Raw genomic sequence first — 12,359 nt, forward strand, 5'->3', positions numbered from 1 at the left:
AATCATTGTTATCTCACTTTGTTTCTATGTATGCTGAACATTCATACTATCTTGCTATAGTAATCCTCTTCTTATTATTTAAGCTTATAATGCCCTGTTCTTAATAAGGATTGTACTCCTCTGCTTCTACTTGCCTGATAGTCACTTTACTCCTAATTATGTATTTTTTTTGTCATTTTGTTTTAGGTGACCTGACCTCTTTCAGTATTTTCTGTAGCGCAGGCCTTGTAGTGGAGAATTCCCTCAATTTTTGTATGTCTGAAAGGTCTTTATTTCTCCTTCATATCTAAAAGAGAGCTTAACTGGATACATTATTCTAAGCTGGTAGTTCCTTTCACTTAATAGTTTAAATATTTGATTCTATTCCTTTCTGGTTTGTAAGGTTTGCACTGAGAAGTCTGAGGATAATCTATTGGGTTTTTCTTTATAAGTTACCGTTTTCTTCTCCCTGGCTCCCCTGAGAATTCTATATTTGTTGTTGATTTTTAATAACTTTAATACAATTTATCTTGGAGAAGGCCTTTTGGGGTTGAGATAATTGGGTGTTCTGTTGACCTCTTAAATTCTAAGCTTCAGCTCATTCCTTAGATTTGGGTAATTCTTGTCAACTATTTGTCTGAAAATGCTTTTTAGTCCCTGTTCTTTTCCTCACCTTCGAGAATGCCCATTATTCTTATGTTTCCTCTCCTGATGGTATCAGCTGGTTCTTGTATTTCTCTTGCATTATTTTTCATTCTTCAGTTTCTCTCTTCTTCCTTTTGATTTATTTCCAGATTTCTTTCTTTAATATCACTGATTCTTTCCTTAATTTGGTACACTCTATTTCCCAAGCTTGCTATTTCATTTTTCAGATCTTGTAGTATGTGTGTGGTTTTTTATCTCCAGAAGATCTGTTCTTTTTGAGGGTTTCAGTCTCCTTGCTCTGTTCATCTAGTTGTTTTTTCAGTTCCTGAAATTGTTGATATGACTTGTTTTGGAACTCACTGAAGTACCATCCTGAATTTTCTGTCATTTAAGTTGCATATTTCTATCTCTGTAAACTTATTTTCTGGAGATTTTTCTCTTTCTTTCTGAGATGGCTTGTCACCTTGGTTGTTCATGGTGTTCAATGGACTATTTCTCTTCATGAGCATTAGTGGATGTGTATCCTGCTGTTTTTCCAGAAAGAACATATTGTATATAGGTCTCTCTTTAGCCTGCTGCAAGGAAGGCACTTTTCTTTTGGTTTCCAGTAGGTGGTGTCTAAGCCTTTTGGATCCCTGCTTTATATAAAGCCTTAATAATGCCTTTTTAATTTTCTTGTAGATATTTCATCATGCTCGCTACCCTGTTTCAGTCCCTGTCAGTGTCAGCGACAGTCTCGGTAGCGTTTGTTCAGATTCCCCTGGGGCTCCACGGTGATTCGTCTCTGTGTTGGGAGTTGGGGGCTGTGGCTCAGTCTCAGTTTTGCATCCACAGATGGTAAATATCAACTTTTGTTTCTTTGCTGTCCCATCCTGCTTCTCTGCTTTCTGCCCTATGACTGGGTCCAGACACTGGCTGTGTGGAACTCACAGCACTCCCAGGTAGAGATGTTCAGGGAAGTCTTCGCACCTTCTCCCCTCCCCCTCCTCCTGCAGGGAGCTCTGGCAGCTGCGAGAGGCAGCTTCTTTATTTCTCCCAGTCCCCTGCCTGACACCCGGGGTTCTGACCTATGGTAGCTCTTATGCACAGATCCCACACTCAGACATGCTGGGGCGCAGTTTGGGTGTTTTTTGTTGAGTTTTCAATATTAAGCTTATTGTTGTTCCAAGGGGAGAGATCTGGGGACGTCTCTCACACCTCCATGTTTCTCCTCCGATCGACTTCTGGATCCTATTGGGTTTTTATATCTGCTCCTGCATTATATCTGTTGTCATTGTGCTACATGATGTATGTGTGGAAAATGGTGCCATACATTCATGAGGGAATGAGAGTAAAAAATGTACATAACACTATCTTGTATTAAATTGACCCTATGAAAAGTTGACCTAGAAAAATAACTAAAAGGATCGACTGTTTAGTAAAGTGGTATGATCTAACACGATTAAACAAAACTCACTGTTTTATTCTGAACAAATTAGACCATAGACATATGAAAATCAAATCAGTAATATTTAGTTAATTGTACAAAAGGTGTTTTAATATTAGCAGGATCCCACACTTCAAAAAATAAAATAAATCAGAGTTTACCAGAATATAGCTTTTATGAAAACTGAGATGTCTCTGAAAAGATCTTTTGGGTTGCAATGCTCAGGTGGTGCCTAGGCAGCTCATTTGTGGCTTTTGTACTGAAGGATGGCCTTGGTGGCATCACACATGGTATGTTTGCTAATATCTCTGAGCAGGAGCAGGTGCACCACTGTCTTGATCCCTCTAGAGGTGATGGTGGAGTACTTGGTGTAGCGTGCCACAAAAGAGGTATAGTCTGAAATGCATTGAATGATGTTACAAAAATAATTCATGGATTTCTGGTCAAGATGGCAGAGTAGGTGAACATTGTGCTTTGCCTCCTCTTAGGAGGCACATCAAGATTGCAACTAAACTACAGAACCTTAATTGAGAATCACCTGAAGTTTAGCTGAACAAAAGTTCTACAACTAAGGACATACAAAAGAAGCCACCTCAAGACTGGTAAGAGGAGTGGAGATACGGAAGAGGCTGGATATTTTGGCTGTGGAGGTCCACCTGGAGGAGTGAGGGATCCCAGCCCTAACCCAGGGGTCCTGTGCCAGGAACAGAAGTCCCACAACTTCTGGCTGTGAAAACCAGTGGAAATTATAGCTGAGTGAGACAGAAAGTGGCTGGAGTCTCAGAAGATTCTTCTTAAAAGGCCTGCACATGAACTTGCACCTGACTCAGGCAACCAGAGAGACTGTGCCACTGGGCCTCACAGCACACCTACTACATAAGGCCATTCTACTAAGACAGGAAGACATAGCAGCCCTACCTACTACATAGAAATAAACACAGGGAGGCAGCCAAAATGGGGAAGCAAAGAAACATGACTCAAATGAAAGAAGGGAACAAAGTTCCAGAAAATGAACTATACAAAATGGAATCAAACAATCTATGCGATGCAGACTTCAAAACGCCGATTATAAGGATGCTCAATGATCTCAGTGAGAAGTTAAACAAAGAGATAGAAAATATAAAAGTAAATATAAAAAGCATAAAGAAGAACCAGTTAGCAATGAATAATACAATAAGTGAAATAATGAATACATTAGGGGGAATTGACAATAGATTAGATGAAGCAATGATTAAGAAGATAAAGTAGCAGAAAACACCTACGACCTGCAACGAGAAAAAAGAATCCAAAAAATGAAGATAGTTTGAGGGTCCTCTGGGCTAACATCAAGCATACCAACATTTTCATTATTGAAATACTAGAAAATGAAAGAGGGAGAGAGCAGGGAATTGAAAACGTATTTGAAGAAATAATGACAGAAAACTGTTCTAACGTGGAGAATGAAATAGGCATACAAGTCCAGAAGGCACAAAATGTTCCAAGCAAGATGAACCCAAAGATGCTCACACAAAAAAGTATTATAATTAATATGCCAAACGTTGAAGACAAAGAGACAGTCTTAAAAGCAAGAAGAAAAAACAGTTAGTTACCTACGAAGGAATTCCCCTAAGACTGTTAGCTGATTTCTCAACAGAAACTTTGCAGGCCAGAGTTTGAATATTGGCAAGAAATCTTCAAAATGATGAAAAGCAAGGACCTACAGCCAAGATTACTCTGCCCAGCAAAGCTATCATTTACAATTGAAGGACAGATAAAGAGTTTTCCAGATAAGAAAAAGCAAAAGGAGTTCATCAACACCAAACCAGTATTATAAGAAATGTTAAAGGGACTTCTTTAAGAAAAAGAAAAAAAATAAAAAATATGTATAATAAAATGGCAATAACTACACATCTAGCAATAATTACTTTAAATGTAAATGAATTAAAAGCTCCAATCAAAAGATAGGGTGGCTGAACAGATAAGAAAACAAGAACCTTACATATGCTGCTTACAAGAGACTCACTTTAGATCAAAAGACACACACAGACTGAAAGTAAAGGGATGAAAAAAGATTTCATGAAAATAGAAACAAACAAAAAAGCTTGGGTAGCAATATTTATACCAGACAAAATAGACTTTAAAACAAAGGTTATAACAAAAGACAAATAAGAAGCCAATAATACCACTTTTGGATATTTATCTGAAAAAACCCAAAACACAACTTTGAAGGGACATGTGCATCCATAAGTTCATTTGCACATTATTTACAATAGCCAAGATAAGGAAGCAACCTGGATGTCTATTAATGGATGAATGAATAAAGAGTTAGTGTGCATCTACAATAGAATATTACTCAGCCATAAAAAGAATGAAATCTTGCCATCTACAACAACATGGATGGACCTAGATGGTATTGTGCTGAGTGGAGTAAGTCAGACAGAGAAAGACAAATGCCATATTATTTCACTTATATGTTGAATCTAAAGAACACAATAAACAAACAAAACAGAAACAAGTTCATAGTTACAGAGAATATTTTGATGGTTGCCAGATGGAGGAGGGGAGGTGTTGGTGGGTGTGTTAAAAGGGGGGAAGGGATTAAAAAGTACAAATATACAGTTACAAAATAGTCATGGGGATGTAATGTATAGCATAAAGAATATAGTCAATAATATTGTAATAACTATGGTGTCAGATGGATACTAGATTTATCCAAATACTAGATTTATCCAGGATGATCACTTAAGTTATATAAATGTATGAATCACCACGTTGTACACCTGAAAGTAACATTTTATGCCAACTGTAATTGAAAAATTAAAAATTATTAAGTAAAATAAAAAGCAAAGATTACTTTTATAAAATAAACAACCAACTATCCATCTGTAAATTTTAAACATCTTTAGTAAGGCATATAATCTGTGCTTTAAATTGAAATTTTGGTGCCAAATCTCTTCTGTGATAGATAATCTCCAAAGATGACTACCAACAGTTTCCCTTTTCCTTGCATGAACATGCTGCTCCTTATACCAGGAAGTGAAGTCTATTTCCTCTTTCCTTGAATCTGGGCTAACCTTTTGGCTTCCTTTCACCAGTGGAATATAGAAGTGACATTTTGAAATCTGCTCATGCCTTCAGAGAACTCACATGTATGTTTTCTCCTCTTGGAGTCCAGCCATTATGCTGTTGAGGAACTCTAGTCTAGGCCACCTGAGGGCCACCCGAAGAGAGACCCTGGAGGATGAGTAGTCTTCTTGGCTGTTCTAGCTCCAACTGAGCCAAGATGCATGAGAGATTCTAAGTGAGATCAGCAGAACTACCCAGCTGAGCTCCATTCAACTCACAAAATCATGAGAAATAATACATTATGTTAAAAAAGAAAATAATTCACAATGCACTTGATGTTTAATGAAATATAGATGTTGGAGTAAACTTGCTTCAAATCCTTGTAGACATAGGTCTCTTAATTGTCTTGGGGCAACTCTTTCACATCTTTCCCTTCTCTATTTTGGAAGTGGCTTTCTTGACTCATTTCTTGGAAAAGATAGATTTAAAAGGCTGCTCAGCCTTGATGGACATCGTTTTCCAGTACCCTGGAATGGAAGAGAAAGGCGGTTGGTGAGCAGGAGGTGTCTAACTATATATGCCTTGCATGCAAATGAGGTCTTAGATAATATGACATCTGATTGGATGAAATGTAATGCAGTAAGCACTGTCAATAAGATACCTGATGTTAAATGTGATTGGATAATTCTACCCTGCAGGAGTCAATTCAAAGGCATGAAATAATCAGATGATCTAAAAGCTTCCTGTAGCCTTCACTGAGAGCAGTATGAAGATGCTATTTACAGCATCTAAATTGTAAAAATTTCAGCTTCTAGTCCTTGAAAGTTTTGACCTCTGTAATCCAGGTCCATGAGGCCAGAGGAATAACTCTGGCCACATTGGGCCATTTGTCCACCAACCCAGAATCTGTCTTGGGCTAAGCCAACCTAGCTTGAGCAGGAACTCTCCAACTTTGGGGAGGAATTCCTGGAAAAAGAGGGACCTAACTGACAGGCCACTGCCTCCAATTCTGATCAAAAACCTCAGTGAATTGGAAAAAGGAAAAATGGTAAAACCAGTCTCCAAATACAGAACACAAACAGAATATAAATATATTTATAAAAATGTAAAATATTCTTAAACATTAGCCAAGATTAAAATTGTTTCTCTTGACAATACTTATGCCCTAGAAAAATATCCTAAATTGTATAATTGGTGAATAAATATGAGAGCTGCTGACTGGGAAGAAAATAGTAAATTACACATCTTAGGAATCTCCTTAGAGAGAAAAAAAAGTATAATAATATAGAAAATATTATTCCATGTAAAAGCTATCTCTTTCAAATATCTATGATATACAATTGAAAATATTGGTAAAATGTATGAATTTTTGAAAAGTATAAATTACAGAAATTAACCTACTCCCTCTCCAAAAAAAGGACTTAAGGACTAAGAAAATAGAAGAAATTAATGTCATCAATGAGCTACTGTAGCAATGGCCAGGCTTCCGAAAGTATGTAGTGTCAGATTATTAAGGAACAAGTATTTTTTCTGTTAACTAAATGGTGTCAGATTATTTATAAATTACAATTTTATTTAAAGAAAATATCAAATGAAAACAACAGGTGAAAAAGATCTGAGCAGTTATATTTGTAAATGAGGATATATGAAGTCTACCCAAATTATTAGTGGTTAGATCTGGCATCATGATAAAAGATGAACAAAAATGAGAAATCAGGATTTATTCAAGAATAAAAAGATGTTTCAGATTGAGGAAAACAAAAATATGATTCACTGTATGATGTTAAAGGTAAATATCTTGAATTAATCTCAGTACATGCTTTAAATCCCTTTGTTACTATGATGATGTTTATTTCATGGTGTAATACTAGTATTACCATTATTAGAGACAGGATTCATAAAAATTGAGTCATCTCATCAGCACTATTATTTATCATTATCTGGTATATTAAAAAATATTTTAAGAGGACTTGAAATAGGATTTTACTGCAAAGACCTAGAAAAACTATCACAAAATCATTTGCAAGTAAATCCCCAGGGGAACAGGGACTACCATGTGATAGACTTACACATCAGAAATAAAATTTGGGGAAAGCAAAAATTCTTTTAGGAATTGTGTGTGTTCAGAGAAAGAGCTGTGGACATGTTCGGGAAAAAAAAAGCATTTCACTAAGTCAGTTAAGTTATATAATGCTAATTGTTGCTGCTTCAAAATGCCAATATATGTCATTATATCATACAAATGTTTTACCAAAGTTATTCTAGCACACTAGTCTTCTACATATTGTAGTAGAAGGCATTTTAATATATCAAGTTCATTAGGACAGTTGTGTGTTTTGGCTTTTTTGCACTTATAAACACAGAAAGTAAACAGAAGTAGTAATAAAAGAACATTTAAGATGCACTGTAACTTGGCTGAGAGTACAGGGGTGATTGAGACAAATGAATCTGTTAAGTAGAGAGAAAAAACAGGCTTGATGTTGAAGAACAGAGGGAAAAGAGTAAACCTGGTGAGTGAATGAAAATAAAAGGACTAAGTGAGCAATCATGATCTACGTTTTCTGCTTCTGTTTTATGAAAAAGATGAAATAAGCAAAATGGCTTTAACTACGGTAAACAGTATATTATAAGCATGAATCTGGGGAACACAGTATTAATGGAATAACAATATCATTAACTTTTTAAAAATCTGCTTTAATATACAACAGAAACAAATAAAAAACACAGAAATAGATAAATCAAAATTTTCAAGAAACAATCTGATTTATTTCAGATTTATTTCAGATTTATTTCCTTTTATCCTTTTTTAGTTTATATTTCAGTCTGAAAAATACAAATCTAATGGCCCACAATTATGCATCACTTTGATGATGGAAGTGTCCAGTGAGAAGATGAGTTCATACCCCATTCTCTATTGGCTCAGCCAACAAAAGACCTACCTGCCTCTTAACATTATACTACATGAACCATGGTGATCGATCAAGAGAAATAAGATGACTTTCCCCCCACCATCTTTTTCTCAAGCTATCTGAATATTGATTTCTTTTTCACCTTCAATCATATATGCCTGACAAAATAAAACCCACCACATTAACTTAGTAGGATAACAACCTCACCCCAAGAAGTTGACCAATAAAATTTGGTTCGTCCTGATTCCTAACCCAGAATGTGGGGTTAATGAAAAATAAGTTTGAAAATATGGCCATTTACTCTTTCACCTCATTATGAGGGATGTTAAAAACAAGTCTAGGATCACTGGTGGACATGAGTGGAGCATTAGAGCACCTGTACCCTCTTTCCCAGGTCATCCATCCAGTCTTTGCCATGTTGCCTAGTGTTCATCTGAAGGTTACAACAAGTCCAGTTCTACCCCTTGCAGCCTCTACTGTTGCCTCAGAACTCTTCTGAAATCCTTAAACCTGTCCATAATGTAGCAAATTTTTTCCTTCAAAGTCTTCCTACACAGAGGTGAGTATAAAAAACATCAGCTCTTGAGAGTTAAAGTTAGGCGGAGACCATATAACTAGGTGGACATACTTGACCAGGTATTTTGTCATGCACCGTTGGGAATTTTGTTTTAAGAAAGTGTCAACTGAAGGTCATCACCACCAATTCAATGCCAACAGGAGTACTCATTAAGAGTGAAGTGAGGGGAGAGACTTCATTTAGTACAAACAGCACATTCAGTACAAAAAGACTGTGAGACAACTCAATAGTGATACAGCTCAATTATGATACTATATATAGCTGAGAGACAGCAAGGATGTAAAATAGCTCAGGCAAGGAAGCCTGAGCAAGGCTTCCCAGCGGCCTGAGCAAGGCGCCCCAGTGTTACTCCTCTGGTGTTATACCTCCACTCCAGTGAGGCTACTCCGATCTAGTGCTGCAGCTTCAGTTTTGGTGTTACAGCTCTGGATAGTGAAACACAGCCATGGATGGAAATTGGAAGTGTGCTCCACGGAGGGAGAGGGGAGGTTGACTTATACAGAGAGAAAGCCCCACTCCTGAACCCTGATTGGTACATTTCTACGTAAATGAAGGCTCCAAGTCCTCATAATTTGATTGGTCCAAAATACATTGTTCTGATTGGTTGGAATGGAGCCGCTCTGATTGTCAGTAAAGATGCAAATGAAGATATAGCTGTACAGATCCAGTTGGACAGGAAAGGTCTCAGTCTTATTGGTCAAATTTCAATCTTAACAGCTTTCTGTAAGAGTCAACTCACCAATAGGAGCACAGTGTAGGAGGCTTGGCAACCCAGTCTCTGGCTTTTCACCAAAATGCAGTGTACATAAGGGCTGTAAACAATGGCTCTTAGACTCTGGTTATGAATTTGAGCCCAATTAACCACAAGGAATCCTTTTTGGCATGTGTATTCTCCGGGTCAACAAAAGCGTAGGATTCATAGTTATGTTCTTGTTAAAATAATTAGACTGGCTAATGAATTATATCCCTTCTAGAAACTGAGAATGTTTTCCTAGATGAGAACTTCCCAGAGAGGTGAAAGGCCTTACCCAAGGTCACATAACTCTTGGGTCAGAATTTACACCAGGATCCAGATGATGTCCTGAATCTCATTCTAATGTCTGGTTCATCAGGCATGGTATTAAACCTATCAAAGGCTTATAGAAACTGCTTCTATGCATTAATCTGCTCGACAGAAAATATTTTAAAATAAAAGCTAATCAGTGTTAATTTGCTCGACCCATGTCAATCTCCATGCTGGTAATTAATTCAAATTAAAATGCATAAGTATGTTTTTCCCTTAACAAACTTCAACAGCTGGTGATGTCAGATATCAGGTTGAGTTTTAGGAGAAGCTTCTGCTTTTCCCTCTTCCAGTTATTTCTTGTAGCCTCAAATCCGTCCCCTTTTGTGACTCCACGGATATGTGGTTTTGTAGGCAAGAGGGAGATGAAAGGATTACAATGGAAGTAGTGGTTTATATATGTGTTATTTATCCCATGTTGTTTGTAGCTGTAGTTTGTTCATTTTCATTTCTGTAATGTAATGCATTATAGGACCTTAACATTATTTTTCTGTTGATAGACGTTTGTGTTGCTTTAAGTTTTGAGCTTAATAGTCAGTCCTGTTCATTTCTTTTGGTGAACACGAGGACTCATTTCTGTTGAAATATACCAGGAGTGCAACTGCTGAGTTAGAACATATATAAATGTTTAGCCTTAGGAGATACTGACAGTTTTCCAGAGTGGTTGTATCAATTTACACTTCCACCTGGAGTACATATGTGAGTTCCTGTTATTCTATATCTTTGCCAACACTTGGTATTGTTGGTCTTTTGACTGTTATTTATTCTCCCATTTCACCGATGGGCGAACCAAGTGGGCCAGAAAGAGGTTAAATACTTTAAGAAAATTTTTACCTCAAACTATTATTTATTTACTCAATAGACAATACTGTTTCTGTAATATTATATATACTATAATACTATTCAGGGCTTTGGATCATATAAAGAAGTACAACCAGCCTCTTACATCAAAGGAGCATACATTTTAAACAAGAGGACATGAAATATTTCTGGGGAAATTAAATAATAATGTCATCAGTATAAAAGATGTTCCAAGAAGGTCTTGTAATTGTATGCTACATTTTTGACTATTTATTTAGTTTCAGGTATACAGTATATTAGTTAGACATTTATAGATTATGAAGTGACCCCTCAATCACTCTATCACCCATCTGGCTTTGCACATAGCCATTACAAAATAGTCACAGGGATGTAGAATACAGCATAGGGAATATAGTCAATAGCATTGTAATGATTAAATACTTTTTAAAAATAAGCACCAAATCTGAATCATAGATTCTTTCCACTATACCAGGCCATAAACTTTTACAACACTGGTTTCTAGCACTCAAAAAATCATATTAAAATAAAAGATACCACCCCATACTGTGATATGCATCTATATTAGTACTAATTCAACATCATACCTTAATGATGATGGTTGTGGTGGTGGTGCATATTTAGTTGTTCCCTTTGGTCTAAGACATGGGCTGATATAATTCTTTTTGTAAAGAACCAGATAGTAAATATTTTAGGCTTTGAAGTTTATCTATTTACAATTTCCTTTACTCTTAGTATTATTATAACCTTTATACAGGTTGTTCTGGTTACTATTGCTGCATAACAAATTACTTCAAAAATTAACAGCTTAAAATAATCATTTATTAATAGATGTATTTAGCTGCTAATTTCTTGTTTGAAGTCTCTCATGATGTTGAGGTCAGATGTCAGCTGGGACAGCAGTCATCTGAAAGCTGGACTGGGATGGACATTCAAGAGGGCTGATTCACATGGCTGGCAGTTAGTTTGGCTGTTGGGTTAGAACTCAGATGGAGCTGTCAATCAGAGAGACTACACAGGGCCTTTCTAGCATGGTGGTCTCAGGGTAGGCAAAACTGTTACATGATGGCTACTATCCCCAGAGTTAGCATCCCAAAAGTACCAGGCAGATGCTTCCTGGTGTTTTTTGATCTAGCCTCAGAAGTCACACAAAGTGATTACCACTGTATTCTATTGGTCAATACAGTCACAAGCCCTCTCAGCTACAAGAGGAGAAGACATAGTCCACATTTCTCAATGAGAACAGTGGCAAGGTCACATGCGGAATGGGATATATCATGTTTGAAAATTAAATCTGTTCCTCAGTGAATTAATGGATGTAATCTGCATATAGATATTCACTGGAGCAATGTTGTTAATAGTGGAAGTACAGAAAATTTCTAATATTAATCAATGAGGGTTTGATTGAATAATTTGTGGTAAATCTAAAGAGTAAAATAATACGCAACTATTAAAATGTATAAGGTAGTTCCATCTATACTGACATGGGAATGTGCTGAAGATATACTTTTAAGTGGAAGAATCAAGTAGCAGAACAGTATATATGGTATAATTCCATTAAATATGTAAATTGTGTATATGAAATAAGCTATAATGTAAAAAGTAGTACTAATTAGTACTACTTTTTGAATTAGTACTAATATAGATGCATATCACAGTATGGGGTGGTATCTTTTATTTTAATATGATTTTTTGAGTGCTAGAAACCAGTGTTGTAAAAGTTTATGGCCTGGTATAGTGGAAAGAATCTATGATTCAGATTTGGTGCTTATTTTTAAAAAGTATTTAATCATTACAATGCTATTGACTATATTCCCTATGCTGTATTCTACATCCCTGTGACTATTTTGTAATGGCTATGTGCAAAGCCAGATGGGTGATAGAGTAATTGAGGGA

Source organism: Pteropus vampyrus, unplaced genomic scaffold (assembly GCF_000151845.1).
Source record: "Pteropus vampyrus isolate Shadow unplaced genomic scaffold, Pvam_2.0 Scaffold653, whole genome shotgun sequence".
Taxonomy (NCBI): domain Eukaryota; kingdom Metazoa; phylum Chordata; class Mammalia; order Chiroptera; family Pteropodidae; genus Pteropus; species Pteropus vampyrus.